This window comes from Hevea brasiliensis, chromosome 1 (genome assembly GCF_030052815.1).
Source record: "Hevea brasiliensis isolate MT/VB/25A 57/8 chromosome 1, ASM3005281v1, whole genome shotgun sequence".
Lineage (NCBI taxonomy): Eukaryota > Viridiplantae > Streptophyta > Magnoliopsida > Malpighiales > Euphorbiaceae > Hevea > Hevea brasiliensis.
Window position 1 is genome coordinate 120,960,991 of NC_079493.1, and position 10,520 is coordinate 120,971,510.

General features: G+C 28.7%; 1 long non-coding RNA gene and 1 other non-coding gene across 2 annotated transcripts in view; one reads left to right on the plus strand and one right to left on the minus strand.

The window, feature by feature from the left end:
* Positions 1–9,986, minus strand: part of LOC131181448 (uncharacterized) — a 30,434-nt gene extending 20,448 nt beyond the window's left edge. The window contains exon 1 of the long non-coding RNA XR_009149952.1: positions 9,913–9,986. This is a non-coding gene — a long non-coding RNA (uncharacterized LOC131181448). The remainder of the gene's footprint in view (positions 1–9,912) is intronic.
* Positions 5,018–5,124, plus strand: LOC131170239 (small nucleolar RNA R71). The gene has a single exon (XR_009141146.1). It is a non-coding gene; the product is annotated as a small nucleolar RNA R71 (small nucleolar RNA).
* Positions 9,987–10,520: the final 534 nt, after the last annotated feature.

A 10,520-nucleotide genomic window follows, 5' to 3' on the forward strand; every position in this document is an offset into this window, starting at 1 on the left:
CTAATGAAATGAATAGTAAAACCTAAACTTAAATTTCAAGAATTGTATAAATTAAGAGTGTAACATGCCCTAGTACACCTAGCAAGATTGGTTTGGATAGGTTGGCATGCCAATAGGGTTCTGTTAGCAGTACTGCATATGGCTTCATGCCATTCTGTGTTTTATGGCTTCATGCCATTCTGTGTTTTATGGCCTCACGTGCCATTCTGTGACATAATAGCCTTTGGCTACATTATTTGAGTTGTTATGCTCGGGTTTTATCCATGATAATTATTACAGCTTATTAGTTGTTCTGTTGCACACCGGGAGACACAATGTGACCGATGGTGTGATGGTCTGAGGTACTTAGTACCCAGTGCCAGGTTGCCCGTTTATCCAGTCCAGTCGACTAGTATGGGTTACTCGGGCGATGATAATGAATCTTATAAATTTTTAATCAAATTATACTGCAATAAATACCAGAAATTAAGTCTACCAAAAATGTAAACATACATTCTGCATGTTTATATTATTTTAGTTATTTTATTTTATTTTATATTGTCACCACTAAGCAGAATAGCTTAGCACGTCACTTTTGCCACGCGCAGTATCGAGACATAGTGGGAGCCCAAGAGACATCGATCCGGGTGAACTTTGAGAGTCGCATCATCGAGTCCAGAGTCACCTCACATCTGCAGTGCACTTGGTAGGACATTAGGACTATGGGTGGCATTTTGTATTTTGCATTTTGTATTAGTTTTGATTGTAATTACAAACTCTTGAACTTATGTGATAATGTAAAGATATAAAATTTCATGTTATTGAAATTTTCTGTATATTATGTTGAAAAATGAAATGTTGAGAAATATTCATGAATGTGCTTGAATTGATGATGTGAACAGAAAAATTTTGAAAATAGTATTGAGATTTTGAGATTGAGTTGAGATGTGTGTATAATGGAGTTCTGGATTTGAAAATTATATTGGAAGTGTCTTTTAAACAGGTTCAGAAGAACTGTTTTTCCAATTTATAGCCGGCACTCTGCCAGATTTTCTATAAAAATTGCGAAAAAATTTAGATTTATCAAAAATTGTAAATAAATGAATTAAAAGGGATAAATTGTAATATAAATATGAATTGGTACTCCAGCACACTGAGTGGCATATCTTGCTCGGCTATACTGTAGACGGGTAAGGGGTGTCACACCCTTGATATCATCAATGGTGCAACCAATGACTTTCCTATGTGCTCTTAACTCTCTCAACAATTTTTCAACTTGTACATCACTCAAACTTACACTAATAATAACAGGATAAGTTGAATTAGGTCTAAGAAAAGCATACCTTAATGTAGATGGAAGTGGTTTGAGATCTACCTATGGTGCTTCCTTCTCATCTAGCAAAGGTGGTTGTGCAACTTCATGTTTCAATTCTTCAACTTGCAAAACTTGCTCTCCTGCAACTTCTTGAGTAGTGTTGCACTCATTTCATATAGGCATTTTAGGGTAGTTTTGCATCCATTTTGCCCTTATATTTTAGTATATTTTATGTTTTTAGCTTTATTTTAGCTTATTTGTTAACTTTAGATACTTTATATTTGATTTTTGTAATTTTGTTATTTTTAATAGGTTTTTGTGGCAAATCGAAGATCAATGAGTGCATTAGGAAGTAATTTGAAGAAATTTGGAGTTCTTTAAGTATGGAGGAAAGTTGAAGAAATCCAAGCCTTAAAAGAGCAAGTTAGCCAAAATTTGTTTGAGACTTTGCTTATGATGTTGCTTAGGGTATGTCATATAAGCTTAACCTGAAGCCTGTTCAAGCTAAAAGTCAAGCACGGCTTAAATCTTACATATTCAAGCTTTTACTCCAAAACCTACCTAGAATTGCTTAAGATCCTGCTTAGGGTAAGTGACAGTGCTTAAGGTGCAGCACAAGTCAATCTGAAAGTCAAACATGAGCAGAAATGTCCATTTTACTCCAAGTTTGCTGAGATTTGTTGAGGGTCTGCTTAACCCTATGCAGACAGTGCAACCACAGGCCGAAATTTACTGAAGAAGCTACTTAGGGTAGGGTAAGCAGTACCCTAAGCAGACTGCCCAAAACTTGAATGACTCTGCTGACTTGGACATTTCTACACCTCATTTCCTACCCATTCCTTGGCTCTTATTCACTTTTAGGGCAACTTTTTGGGACCATATAAATTCATTATTTTCTAGTTTTTGCCATACAAGGAAACGGGAAGAAATAAAGAAAAGAAAAAAAATTATAAATAGAGAGAGGAGGACGCCATTTTTCTGAGGGAGGAGCTGCTGCAACCATCTTTTGGAGCTTCAGAAATCAGAGTTTTGGGTTCTTCTACCTGGATTTTTCTATTTTTAGTCCTCTTATCATGTTTTTGTTTACTTTTCCATCAATCTTCCTTGTAAATACCAACATGAGTGAGTAAACTCTTTGGATTTCAGAGTTAGGGAAATATGTTTTAGATTAATTTGTGGATTTGGACTGGTTATTTCCATATTTTATATAAATATGAGTTTTGATTCTTTCCTTGTGTGCTTGATTTACTTACCCAATATTGGTACTATTGTGTTAATCTTTGATTGAAGGACCGAAAAGTAAAAGTCATTGATAGATAATCAAGGATTGGAACTTAAAATTACCTAGATTTAGAAATAAACTAGGATTTTAAGAGGAATTAATGATTGGTTACAAAACTTAATGGGTTGTAAAGTAATCAAATAACATACGAAAGTAGGTTTGGTTATTTTAGAACACACTTTGGTTTTCTTGAAAAAGATATTAAAGGAATTTAGAATCAATCACCTTCAAACTCTATTTTTCCCTAAAAATTGGAATACCCAGGATAAATCTCAATTAATTTATGTATAAACCCCCAACTCTGGAATCACTTTTAACATAATTAGACTTTGATTTAAATTACCCGTTATTAATTTAGTTTAATTGCAAACTAGATTTGGAATTTATTTGCTTGCTCTTTACCCATACCAATTAGATTAATCAATTTACTTTGCTCATTTATATTTACCAATTATTTGTCAATCATTAGCTCAAATAATCATTTCATTTATGGTTTGGTACTCAAATGACAAATCCTCGTGGGACCGATACTTGATTCATCACTCTATTACTTGAGACGACCCGTATACTTGCGGATACGCCCATCAAGTAGCCTCCAAAATTTGAGGAAAAGTTGCAATTCAGGATTTTCATCCTTTGTTGATTTACTATGTACCAAACAATTCTCCAAAGGGTCCTCAAGATATCTTTTCCTAAATTCTTCTTCCACAATCTCATCAATAACATCTACTCTTAAACAAGGGTCAACTTCATGATGTTTCTTCAAAGTTTGATTCAAATTAAATTCCACCTCCTCTTGTCCAACTTTTAATATCAATCTACTATTCTTCACATCAATTATAGCCGCTGCTATGGCTAAAAATGACCTTCCTAATATGATAGGTATGTGAATATCCTCTTCCATTTCAAGAACCACAAAATCCACAGTAGTGAAAAATTTTCCAACCTTCAATGGCACATTCTCCAAAATTTCTACTGGATATTTGATAGATCTATCAGCCAATTGCAAAGAAATGGTGGTGGGCTTCAATTCTCCTACCTTTAACTTTTCACAAATAGAGAGTGGCATCAAACTTCCACTAGCTCCAAGATCACACAATGCCTTTTCAATACTTGTGTCTCCAATGTGACAAGGAATAGATAAACTTCTTGGATCCTTCAACTTAGAGGGAAGCTTATTCTGTAAGAGAGCACTACACTCCTCTGTTAATGCCACAGTTTCATAATCTTCTAATCTCCTTTTTTTTTTACAAAATTTCTTTCAGAAACTTAGATTATGAGGGCATTTGAGAAATTGCATCTGTAAATGGAATGTTAATGTATAACTTCTTCAAAACTTCCAAAAAGTTCCCAAACTGCTTATCTAGCTTTGCTTTCTGAAACCTCTGAGGATATAGCAATGGTGGCTTGTATGGTGGTGGAGGCATATACTTTTCCTCTTTTTCTTTTCCAACTTCCTTCTTTTTGTTTGCTTCCTCATTAACTTCATCATGATTTGAAGTAGATTCATTCTTATCTTCATCTTCTTTATTCTTTTCCTCTTCTACCTTATCTTTCTTTTCATCTCCCACAATTTTCCCACTCCTTAGGATCACTGCCTTGCAATGTTCTCTAGGATTCTCTAGCTGACTTGGAAATTTTCCTTGTGCTTTGCTAGAAGAACTTGCTTGTTGAGCTATTTGGTTTTCCAACATCCTGTTATGAGTGGCAAGCTGATCCATTCTTGAAGTTAATTGTTGAATCATTTCTCCTTGTTTTTGTTAAGCAGTTAAGAAATTCTCCATCATAGATTTCAAAATTGAATCTTGGTCCGAAGACTGAACTGGTGGTTGTGGAACAGGTGGATTTGGATTCCTTTGTGGTAGAAATCCAAGTGGTACTCTGTTTTGCTGAAAATTCTGTTGTTGTTGCTGAAAATTAGGAGGTTGTTGATAATTTTACTGCTGCTGTCCTTGTCGACCTCCACAAGAAAAGTTAGGGTGATTTCTCTATGCTGGATTATATGTAGCCGAAAAGGATTACCAATTGGCTTCTAATTATAATTCCCAACAAAATCAACTTGCTCATTTCCAAACTCTTGCCCATAGGAAGGAAAATCATTGATACAATGCATATTTCCTACACCAATATCTTCTGTATGACTAGATCCTCCAATTGAAGAATCAACCTTCATGCTTAACTTATCCATTTTTCTCATTAAGGCATCAAATTTGGCATTGAACATACTCATGGCATCTAACTCATATACACCAGCTAATGGCTTCTTCATTTCATTTCTTTCACAGCTCCATTGATAATTGTTGTATGCAATTTTATCCAATGCTAAATAAGCTTCATCTTCTGACTTCTCCATAAGATCACCTCCTGAAGATGCATCAATTATAATTCTAATTGCTAGAGAAACACCATTGTAGAAATGTTGAGCTAGCATCCATTTAGGGATTCCATGATGTGGACATCTCTTTTGAAGATCCTTATATCTCTCCCATCCTTCATAGAGACTCTCATCATCCCTTGGTCTGAAAGAAGTTAATTTATTTCTCAATTTTGTAGTTTTGCTAGGAGGAAAGTATTGAGCCAAGAAAGCTTGTGACAACTCATCTCAAGTAGTTATTGAACTCAGAGGTAATGAATGCAACCACTCCCTAGCACGATCCTTCAAAGAAAAAGGAAATAATCTCAACTGGATGGCATCATTTGACACTCCATTTATCTTCAGCATGTCACTATTCTCAAGAAAATGTGCAAGGTGCACATGTGGACTCTCAGTAGGACCTCCCCCAAACTATGATTATTGAACCATTTGGCAAAGTGAGGGCTTCAACTCAAAGTTGTTTGCTTCCACTCTAGGCCTTGTAATACTTGGTCTAAAATCTTCAAAACTAGGAAAAGCATGATCCTTAATTGATTTATTATTGTTGTTTGCCATAGCTTCTATCACTTGTTGCTCTTGCTATCTTTGAATTTTGAGTTCAGCTTTTCTTCTTTTAGACTCTACTCTCAAAGCTTTAGCTGTCTTTTCAATCTCAGGATCAAAAATTAAATCAATTTCTGCACTTTTTGCTCTTCTCATGTAAGAGATATGTACCTGAAAAACCAAACAAGAAAATCTCAAAGTAAAATGATAAAGAAAAGAAATTAAAATAAAAAATAAAATGCCCAAATTAACCAAACAATCAATTGTCTAATATCAAACAAAATTAAATCCCCGACAACGGCACCAAAAACTTGATGCGTACTCCACAAGTATACGGATTGTTCAAGTAGTAAATAAAAGATATCGTCCCATAGAGATTTATTGTTTGAGTACCAAACTATAAAAGTAACGATTATTTGGGCTATCAATATTGTGTACCAAAAAGTAGAGTAAGAGATGCAGCAAATTTAATTGGAAAAGTAAGGAAATTATAATAAAATGACCAATTAAATTTCTAAGTACTATATTAATTTTCTAAAAAAAAATAGCAAGCAATTAAAGATTTAATTAATTAATGACAAAATTGATTCCAGAGTTGAGGTTCATGAAGTAGATTTCATTGGGATTTGGATGGGCAAAACTAAGATTAAGAAAAATACAAGTTTGAAGGAAGTTGATTCTGATTTCCTTTAATTTCTCTTTCAAGCAAACTAAAGAGTGTTTTAAAGGAAACTAAATCCCATTCTCATGCGATGTTTAATTAACCAAAACCCTTTAAGCACTTTAATCAACTTGAAATTTCTCTTAACCCACTAGTTTATTTCTAACACTAAGTGATTAAGTTCATTATCTTGATTATCTATCATAGATTTTTACCTTTCGGTTCTTCAGTCTAAGATTAAGAACAAAACTCAAAGGTACCAACAATGGATATGTAAATAAGCATACAAGATAAGAATCAAGACTTATATATATTAAAATCTATCTTAATCCAGTCCAAATCCATAAATAAAACTTAAATCATTGTACCCAACTCCGAAATCTTAGTATCTGCTCACTCATGCTTGTATTTACAAGTATAAGATATGAAATAGAGCAAGAAAATATGAAAATAAGACTAAAAATAAAAGAACCCAAAAGAAAAGAATCTAAATCTCTGAAAATGAAAGCTGGAAATATCACTCTGCAGGTGTCCTTCCTCCAGAAAATGGCGTGATTCCCTCTTTCTCTCTTTCTTTGATTTTTCTCTCCCTTTCTCCTTATGGTAAAAATGAGAATATGATGCTTATATATCCCCTCAAGGTTTGCCCTAAAAATAGTCTCTAAAGGGATCAAGACAAAAGGTGTAAAAGGTTTGAAAAGAGAAAATTTTTCCACGTTAGCAAATCTGCCAGCGTCATCACACATGCCTCATATTGATTTAAGTTATTTTCAACTTGCCTCATGTTAATTCGGAGGAGGAGCCTTTAGATTCTGCACGACCAGCTACACGGGGCATGTTGAAGTCCCTGAAACTTTCGGTGTGCTTTGTTCCAAAATCTCTGCTTACACGATCCAGTGTTGAATCTACATGCATCGTGTGGATTCCTGCCGGCTGACTCTTATCTCCACACGACCTTCAACACAGGGCATGTTGAAACGCTTGAAAATCTCAGCTGGTCTTTTTCCTTAGATAAATTTTCTTCATTTTTCACACTACTTTAAGCTTCCAAATACTTTGAATTTCTTCTATATGAACCTTTTTGCCTTTAAACCTTATTAAAACCTATCAAAAACATTAAAATTCCAAAAATCAAATATAATAAAACTAAAATTAACAAATTAACTAAAATATGCACTAAAAGCATAAAATTATCAAAGTAAAAAGGGCAAAATGAATACAAAATTACCCTAAAATACCTATATAAAATGAGTTTATCAAATTTTAGTAAAACTTTTTTAATTTTATTAATTTAATTCCAAACTTTCATATCAATTTTAATTTTAGTAATTAGCTTAATTAAATAATTTAATTAATAAAAATAATTTAAATATTTTTTAACGATATTAATATTAGTCAATTATTTTAATTTTTTATCATGTTAGATATTATTCTCAAATAAATCAAATAAAAACATTATTGTTTTGGAAATTATAATTAAATTTATTTTAGTTATATTATTTATTAATATTTAATGTTTAAACATTTGAATTTTTTTATATGTCTTACACCTTAAATTTCAGATAAAATAATAAGAAAGATGTGAAATAAAAGTATAATAAAAAGAGAGAGAAAAAAAATAAGATAATAGTTATTCAATTATTATATTTTTTTTTTCAATAGGAAGTTTGTTAAAATTAATTAAAATATTAAAATTATTAGACAAGTTAATAAAATTAAATATATTAGTTAAAACTGGTAAGATATAAATGAAAAGATTTAAATAATTTGTTAATTGATGAGTTTAATTATTTTTAATTAAATTTATTTTTAAAATTAAAAATAATATGAAAAATTTATGATTAAATTGATAAAACTAAAAAATTATAGTTAAAATTTATAATTGATATAAAAATTTTGATTTTTTTTTATTTAGTAAAAAAATAAAATAAATACTTGTATACACTTAATCAATCATATATTTGTGAACAAATTTAATAAGATTTTTAATATCATCTATAATTTAAAAAAAATTATAAAAAATGTATACATTATGTTTGTAAACACACACACACACACATATATATATATATATATATATATATTAAATTTTTAATAATTAATATTAAAATTTAGTTAATGCAGTATAATATATAAATATTTGAAATATTTTCGTATCTATTATTTTATTATTATTAGAAGTATTTTTCATATCTACAGTAAATTTATAAAAAATGATAATTTCATTTTTCTTTAACAATTTTATATTATATGAATATTAATTTAAATTTAACTTTCATGCATATCAATATATTTAGCATAAATAATTTAACTAGGATATTTTTATTGTAATTTTATTGAAATATATGTTCATGGATGACATATAATAAAAATAAGTGAAATAATACTATTAATATCACAACAAATTGATAATCAAAATGAGATAATCAAATTCATATATTAATGTGATGCAATCACAATTTATGCTATTTTCACTTGTATTAGGGAATTAAATGAATTTATAATTTTTTGTGTAAATTTTACTTATTGTCTTACAATTTTAGCCCTTATAATAATATTGTCCATTAATTTTTTTAATTAATATAAAAATACCTAAACATTATTTTATGTATAATAAAATATTTTTTAACTTATTTTTGTTAAACTTTTTATTAACATGTTGACCTGGCATTGTTATAAAAAATAAAATAATATAAATATCATATTTTTCTATTCTTTTTCTGTCTTTCACTCTCTTCTATGTCTCTCTCACCCCTCTATTCTCTTACAGTATCTTCATTTCTTTCTCCTTCTTCCTCTTTTGTCTCTCTTTCTATGTTTCTATATTTTCATTAAAATAATTTCTTATCTATAATGAAATCTGTATTAAATTAAAAATTTATAATTATAATTTAAAATTCTTATAAAATATGAAATTTTGATTTCTTCTTTTATTTGGATGCTTTTTGGACATTGATTTTATTTAACTTAATAAAATAAAAATTTTATGAATTAGATAAAAAAAAAAATTGGCATTTACATTTCCTCTCCTATTAAATTCCTGATTAGAAATTTTACTAAAATTTTATTAATATTTTTAAACTTTAATAATTTCACTATTTATAATCTTTTAATACAATTTTAAAATTCAGAAAAAGGTTAGGCAATAATATTCTAATTAGACTATTAGTTATTAATATATAAAATAATTAAAACTTGTCATAATTTGTGCATAGCCTTTTATGGATAATTAGTCATTTTTTTCTAAATTAAATAAATGAAGCCTTAGTTTTCATTGTTTCTAATTAAATTATATTTATATAATCCTAGTCATGTTAAAATTTTAATTATGACACTATTCATCTTCCAAGTTATAATAAAATTAAAACTAAAATTTTAATTTTTATTAATTAATTTTTGTATATAATATAAATTTATAAGAGTATTTTAATTAGTTTAGAAATTCACTCCTCATTTGTACATTTATATGTATTACAGAAGATTATATAAAGATAAATTATATGTAAACATAAATGGATTATATATTAATTGTATTTTTTATTTTTCATTTATTAATTTTTTATTTTAGATAATTACTTGATATAATATTTTATATTTAATTAAAATTAAATATAATTAAAAATTTTAAATTTATTCAAATATTTAAATTAATTTTAATAATAAAAATATAATTATAATTAATTTAAAAAATAAAAGTCATTTTTAACAAAGCTAATCATCCCTCTTCCTATGTTTATATATAATAATTAGATATTCACCTGTTTCATTATTGCTCGAAAATGTGAAGCTTTATATACCGAAGCTGCAACGCAACAAATCATTCTTATCATTTCCTCCTCAATTATATTCTTGCAGTCTGGAATCAACAAGATCGTTATATTCATTATTATCCAATGCTTGTCCAATTCAATCCTTAGCCTGAATGTTGATAAGTAAAAGTATTTGTTAATATTTTTTTTATCAAAATAAAACTTTAATCATTTACTATCATTACAATTATTTCTTTTCCTGCATATGATTAATGTAAAGGCTCTATATATTCTGAAGGATCTAAACCAATAAATTATCAATAGTATACATAAAAATATAAATAAAATTAAAGAAATATGTTAAATTATTAATAAATTGATATATTTTTATATATGTCTAATTAATTTATTTAAATTAATTAAAGTATTTTTTATTGAGATGGAGCATTTTTCATTATTATTTTTTTATAAAAAATTAAATATTTGAAATTTCTATTTAAATAAAGTCTATAACTGTGGGTATAAAACTAATAATTTATTATGAAATTAATATCTTTTAAAAAAATATAAATGTGAGTCAGTGCCATACCCAATTAATAATGGTGTCACCTTTTTTA